General features: G+C 42.0%; 1 non-coding gene across 1 annotated transcript; it reads left to right on the forward strand.

Annotated features, from left to right (window-relative positions):
- Positions 1–6,482: 6,482 nt before the first annotated feature.
- LOC148555799 (small nucleolar RNA R71) lies at positions 6,483–6,590 on the forward strand. The gene has a single exon (XR_015887555.1). It is a non-coding gene; the product is annotated as a small nucleolar RNA R71 (small nucleolar RNA).
- The last annotated feature ends 235 nt before the right edge of the window (positions 6,591–6,825 follow it).

Genomic DNA, 6,825 nt, shown 5'->3' on the forward strand with positions numbered 1-6,825 from the left:
CGATACAACTAACCAGCAAGTGCACTGGGTCGTCCAAGTAATAAATCTTACGTGAGTAAGGGTCGATCCCACGGAGATTGTTGGTATGAAGCAAGCTATGGTCACCTTGTAAATCTCAGTCAGGCGGATAATAATTGATTATGGAGTTTTCAAAAATAATACTAATTAAACAGAAAATAGGGATAGAAACACTTATGTAATTCATTGGTGAGAATTTTAGATAAGCGTGTACAGATGCTTTCGTTCCTCTGAATCTCTGCTTTCCCGCTGTCTTCATCCAATCAGTCTTACTCCTTTCCATGGCTGGCTTTATGCAAGGGCATCACCGTTGTCAATGGTTACATCCCCTCCTCTTGTGAAAATGGTCCAAATGCTCTGTCACAGCACGGCTAATCATCTGAGGTTCTCGATCATGTTGGAATAGGATTCACCCTCCTTTTGCGTCTGTCACTATGCCCAGCACTCGCGAGTTTGAAGCTCGTCACAGCCATTCAATCCAAGAATCCTACTCAGAATACCACAGACAAGGTTTAGACCTTCTGGATTCTCATGAATGCCACCATCAATCTAGCTTACACCACGAAGATTCTGATTAAGAGATCTAAGAGATAATCATTCAATCGAAGGTAGAACGGAAGTGGTTGTCAGGCACGCGTTCATGGGGAATGATGAAGATTGTCACATTCATCACATTCAGGTTGAAGTGCGAATGAATATCTTAGAAGCGGAATAAGTTGAATTGAATAGAAAACAGTAGTACTTTGCATTAATCTTTGAGGAACAGCAGAGCTCCACACCTTAATCTATGGAGTGTAGAAACTCTACCGTTGAAAATACATAAGTGAAAATGGGGTTCATTGGTCTCGGCCCCAGAGGGGAACCGGAGTAACCAAGACTCTATGATCCGAAGATAAAACTCACGATGTCTAATACAATAATAAAAAGTTCTATTTATAATAAACTAGCTACTAGGGTTTACAGAAGTAAGTAATTGATGCATAAATCCACTTCCGGGGCCCACTTGGTGTGTGCTTGGGCTGAGCTTGAATGGTACACGTGCAGAAGCTCTTTCTGGAGTTGAACGCCAGGTTGTAACGTATTTCTGGCGTTCAACTCTGGTTTGTGACTTGTTTCTGGCGTTTAACTCCAGACAGCAGCATAGAACTGGCGTTCAACGCCCTTTTACGTCATTTAAACTCCTTCAAAGTATGCACGATTATACATTCCTGGAAAGCCCTGGATGTATTCTTTCCAACGCAATTGGAAGCGCGCCATTTTGAGTTTTGTAGCTCTATAAAATCCAGTTTGAGTGCAGGGAGGTCAGAATCCAACAGCATCAGCAGTCCTTCTTCAACCTCTGAATCTGATTTTTGCTCAAGTCCCTCAATTTCAGCCAGAAAATACCTGAAATCACAGAAAAACACACAAACTCATAGTAAAGTCCAGAAATGTGAATTTAACATAAAAACTAATGAAAACATCCCTAAAAGTAACTAGATTCTACTAAAAACATACTAAAAACAATGCCGAAAAGCGTATAAATTATCCGCTCATCACAACACCAAACTTAAATTGTTGTCGTCCCCAAGCAACTGAAAAGCAAATAGGATGAAAAGAAGAGAATATAATATAAATTCCAAACTATCAATGAAACATATCACCAATCAGATGAGCGGGACTTATAGCTTTTTGCCTCTTGAATAGTTTTGGCATCTCACTTCATCCATTGAAGTTCAGAATGATTGGCATATATAGGAACTCAGAGTTCAGATAGTGTTATTGATTCTCCTAGTTCAGTATGATGATTCTTGAACACAGCTGTTTTATGAGTCTTGGCCGTGGCCCTAAGCACTTTGTGTTCCAGTATTACCACCGGATACATAAATGCCACAGACACATAATTGGGTGAACCTTTTCAGATTGTGACTCAGCTTTGCTAAAGTCCCCAATTAGAGGTGTCCAGGGTTCTTAAGCACACTCTTTTTTTGCTTTGGACCTTGACTTTAACCGCTCAGTCTCAAGTTTTCACTTGACACCTTCACGCCACAAGCACATGGTTAGGGACAGCTTGGTTTAGCCGCTTAGACCAGGATTTTATTCCTTTAGGCCCTCCTATCCACTGATGCTCAAAGCCTTGGGATCCTTTTTATTTGCCCTTGCCTTTTGGTTTTAAGGGTTATTGGCTTTTTGCTCTTGCCTCTTGGTTTTAAGAGCTTTTGGCTTTTTCTGCTTGCTTTTTATTTTTTTTCTATATTGTTTTTTCTGCAAGTTTTGTTCTTTGCTGCTTTTTCTTGCTTCAAGAATCATTTTTTATGATTTTTCAGATTATCAAATAACATGTCTCCTTGTCATCATTCTTTCAAGAGCCAACATATTTAACATTCATGAACAACAACTTCAAAAGACATATGCACTGTTCAAGAATTCATTCAGAAAACAAGAAGCATTGTCACCACATCAATATAATTAAACTAAGTTCAAGGTTAAATTCGAAACTCATGTACTTCTTATTCTTTTGAATTAAAACATTTTTCATTTTAAGAGAGGTGATGGAATAGGACATTCATAACTTTAAGACAAAGTTACTAACTACTAATGATCATGTAATGAAGACACAAACATAGATAAGCACTTAACATAGAGAAAACGAAAAACAGAAAGTGAGAACAAGGAATGAGTCCACCTTAGTGATGGTGGCATTTTCTTCTTGAGGAACCAATGATGTCCTTGAGCTCTTCTATGTCTCTTCCTTGTCTTTGTTTCTCCTCCCTCATTGCTTTTTGATCTTCTCTGATTTCATGAAGGATGATGGAGTGCTCTTGATGTTCCACCCTTAGTTGTCCCATGTTGGAACTTAATTCTCCTAGGGAGGTGTTGATTTGCTCCCAATAGTTTTGTGGAGGAAAATGCATTTAAGGCATCTCCGGGATCTCATGGTGATGAGCTTCCTGCGCCTCTTGAGCTCCATGAATGGGCTCTCTTGCTTGCTCCATCTTTTTCTTAGTGATGGGCTTCTCTTCCTCAATGTGAATGTCTCCTTCTACGAAAGCTCCAGCTGAGTAACATAGATGGCAAATAAGATGAGGAAAAGCTAGCCTTGCCCCAGGGGAGGGCTTTTCGGCTATTTTGTAGAGTTCAAGGGAGATGCCTTCATGAACTTCTACTTCCTCTCCAATCATGATGCTATGGATCATGATGGCCCGATCCACAGTAACTTTAGATCGGTTGCTAGTGGGGATGATGGAGCATTGGATGAACTCCAACCATCCTCTAGCCACAGGCTTGAGGTCCAGTCTTCTTAGTTGAACCGGCTTGCCTTTGGAGTCAATCTTCCATTGAGCTCCTTCCACACATATGTCCATGAGGACTTGGTCCAACCTTTGATTAAAGTTGACCCTTCCAGTGTAGGAGCGCTCATCTCCTTGCATCATAGGTAAGTTAAATGCCAACCTCACATTTTCCGGACTAAAATCTAAGTATTTCCCCTGAGCCATTGTAACATAATTCTTTGGATTCGGGTTCTTACTTTGATCATGGTTCCTAGTGATCCATGCATTGGCATAGAACTCTTGAACCATTAGGATGCCGACTTGTTGGATGGGATTTGTGAGAACTTCCCAACCTCTTCTTTGGATTTCATGTCGGATCTCCGGATACTCATTTTTCTTGAGTTTGAAAGGGACCTCGGGGATCACCTTCTTCTTGGCCACAACATCATAGAAGTGGTCTTGATGGGCTTTGGAGATGAATCTTTTCATCTCCCATGACTCGGAGGTGGAAGCTTTTGTCTTTCCTTACCCTTTTCTAGAGGATTCTCCAGTCTTAGGTGCCATCAATGGTAATGGAAAAACAAAAAGCTTATGCTTTTACCACACCAAACTTAGAATTTTTCTCGCCCTCGAGCAAGAGAAGAAAGAATTGATGAAGAAGAAGAAGAAAATATGGAGAGGAGGGGGGAGGTGTGTTTCGGCCAAGAAGAGAAAGGAGGGTTGTGTTGTGAGAAAATGAGGAAGAATGGAGGGGTATATATAGGGAAGGGAGGGGGGGTAAGTTCGGCCATTTAGGGTGGGTTTGGGTGGGAAATAGATTTTGAATTTTGAAGGTAGGTGGAGTTTATGAGGTAGGTTTATGGGGAAGAGTGAATGGATGTGAGTGGTGAAGAGGTGATGGGGAAGAGAGATTGAGGTGATTGGTGAAGGGTTTTGGGGAAGAGTGTTTATGGGATTGTGTGAAAGAGGGGTGAGAAGAAGTGAGTGGAGGTAGGTGGAGATCCTGTGGGGTCCACAGATCCTGAGGTGATCCTGTGGGGTCCACAGATCCTGAGGTGTTCAAGGATTTACAACCTTGCACCAAATTGGGCATGCAAAATGCCCTTGCACACAACTCTGGGCGTTCAGCGCCAGATTGGTGCTTGTTCTGGGCGTTGAACGCCCATTTGTAGCCTATTTCTGGCGTTGAACACCAGAACCATGCTTGTTCTGGGCGTTCAGCGCCAGCTCTTCTCCAGGGTGCATTTCTGGCGTTCAAACGCCCAGATGCTGCCCATTTCTGGCGTTCAGCGCCAGAACCATGCTCTGTTCTAGCGTTGAACGCCCAAAACATGCTTCTTACTGGCGTTTAAACGCCAGTAAGGTCTTCCTCCAGGGTGTGATTTTTCTTCTGCTATTTTTGATTCCGTTCTCAAATTTTTGATTTATTTTGTGACTCCACATGATCATGTACCTATAAAGACATATAACTAATAAAAATATAATTAAATAAAAATTGGGTTGCCTCCCAACAAGCGCTTCTTTAATGTCAATAGCTTGACAGTGGGCTCTCATGGAGCCTCACAGATGTGCAGAGCTTTGTTGAGACCTCCCAACACCAAACTTAGAGTTTGGATATGGGGGTTTGACACCAAACTTAGAGTTTGACTGTGGGGGCTTTGTTTGACTCTGCTTTGAGAGAAGCTTTTTATGCTTCCTCTCCATGGATGCAGAGAGAGATCCTTGAGTTGTAAACACAAGGTTGTCCTCATTTATTTGAAGGATCAATTCTCCTCTGTCCACATCAATCACAGCTCTTGCTGTGGCTAGGAAGGGTCTTCCAAGGATGATGAATTCATCCTCACACTTCCCAGTATCTAGGACTATGAAATCAGCAGGGATGTAAAGGCCTTCAACCTTTACTAACACGTCCTCTACTTGTCCATAAGCCTTTTTTCTTGAATTGTCTGCCATCTCTAGTGAGATTTTAGTGGCTTGCACCCCAAAGATTCCCAGTTTCCCTATTACAGAGAGGGGCATGAGGTTTATTCCTGAACCAAGGTCACACAGAGCCTTAAAGATCATGGTGCCTATGGTACAAGGTATTAAGAACTTTCCAGGATCCTGTTTCTTCTGAGGCAATGTCAGTTGATCCAGATCGCTTAGTTCATTGGTGAACAAGGGAGGTTCATCTTCCCAGGTTTCAATACCAAATAATTTGGCATTCAGCTTCATGATTGCACCAAGGAACTTGGCAGCTTGCTCTTCAGTAACATCCTCATTTTCTTCAGAAGAGGAATACTCATCAGAGCTCATGAATGGCATAAGGAGGTTTAATGGAATCTCTATGGTCTCTAGATGAGTCTCAGATTCCTTTGGTTCTTCAAAGGGAAGCTCCTTATTGATCACTGGACGTCCCAGAAGGTCTTCCTCGTTGGGATTCACGTCCTCTCCTTCCTTCACAGGTTCGGCCATGGTAATTAATTCAATGGCCTTGCACTCTCCTTTTGGATTCTCTTCTGTATTGCTTGGGAGAGTACTAGGAGGGATTTCAGTGATCCTTTTACTCAGCTGGCCCACTTGTGCCTCCAAATTTCTAATGGATTACCTTGTTTCATTCATGAAACTTACAGTGGCCTTAGATAGATCAGAGACTAAGTTTGCTAAATTAGAGGTATTTTGTTCAGAGTTCTCTGTCTGTTGCTGAGTGGATGATGGAAAAGGCTTGCTATTGCTAAACCTGTTTCTTCCACCATTATTAAAGCCTTGTTGAGGCTTTTGTTGATCCTTCCATGAGAAATTTGGATGATTTCTCCATGATGGATTATAGGTGTTTCCATAAGGTTCACCTATGTAATTCACCTCTGCTATTGCAGGGTTCTCAGGATCATAGGCCTCTTGAGAGTGCGCCTCTTGAGTACTGTTGGATGCAGCTTGCATTCCATTCAGACTCTGAGAAATCATATTGACTTGCTGAGTCAATATTTTGTTCTGAGCCAATATGGCATTCAGAGTATCAATTTCAAGAACTCCCTTCTTCATAGGCGTCCCATTATTCACAGGATTCCTCTTAGAAGTGTACATGAACTGGTTATTAGCAACCATGTCAATGAGTTCTTGAGCTTCTGCAGGCGTTTTCTTTAGGTGAATGGATCCACCTGCAGAAGTATCTAATGACATCTTTGATAGCTCAGATAAACCATCATAGAATATATCCCGGATGGTCCATTCTGAAAGCATGTCAGAAGGACACTTTTTGGTCAGCTGCTTGTATCTTTCCCAAGCTTCATAGAGGCATTCACCTTCTTTCTGTCTGAAGGTTTGAACATCCACTCTAAGCTTGCTCAGCTTTTGAGGAGGAAAGAACTTGGCTAAGAAAGCCGTGACCAGCTTGTCCCAAGAGTTTAGGCTATCTCTGGGTTGAGAATCCAACCACACTTTAGCTCTGTCTCTTACAGCAAAAGGGAAAAGCATGAGCCTGTAGACTTCAGGATCTACTCCATTAGTCTTAACAGTATCACATATCTGCAAGAATTCAGTTAAGAACTGAAAAGGATCTTCAGATGGAAGTCCATGA

The sequence above is a fragment of the Arachis ipaensis genome, chromosome B6 (assembly GCF_059453495.1).
Source record: "Arachis ipaensis isolate K30076 ecotype BB chromosome B6, ASM5945349v1, whole genome shotgun sequence".
Taxonomy (NCBI): domain Eukaryota; kingdom Viridiplantae; phylum Streptophyta; class Magnoliopsida; order Fabales; family Fabaceae; genus Arachis; species Arachis ipaensis.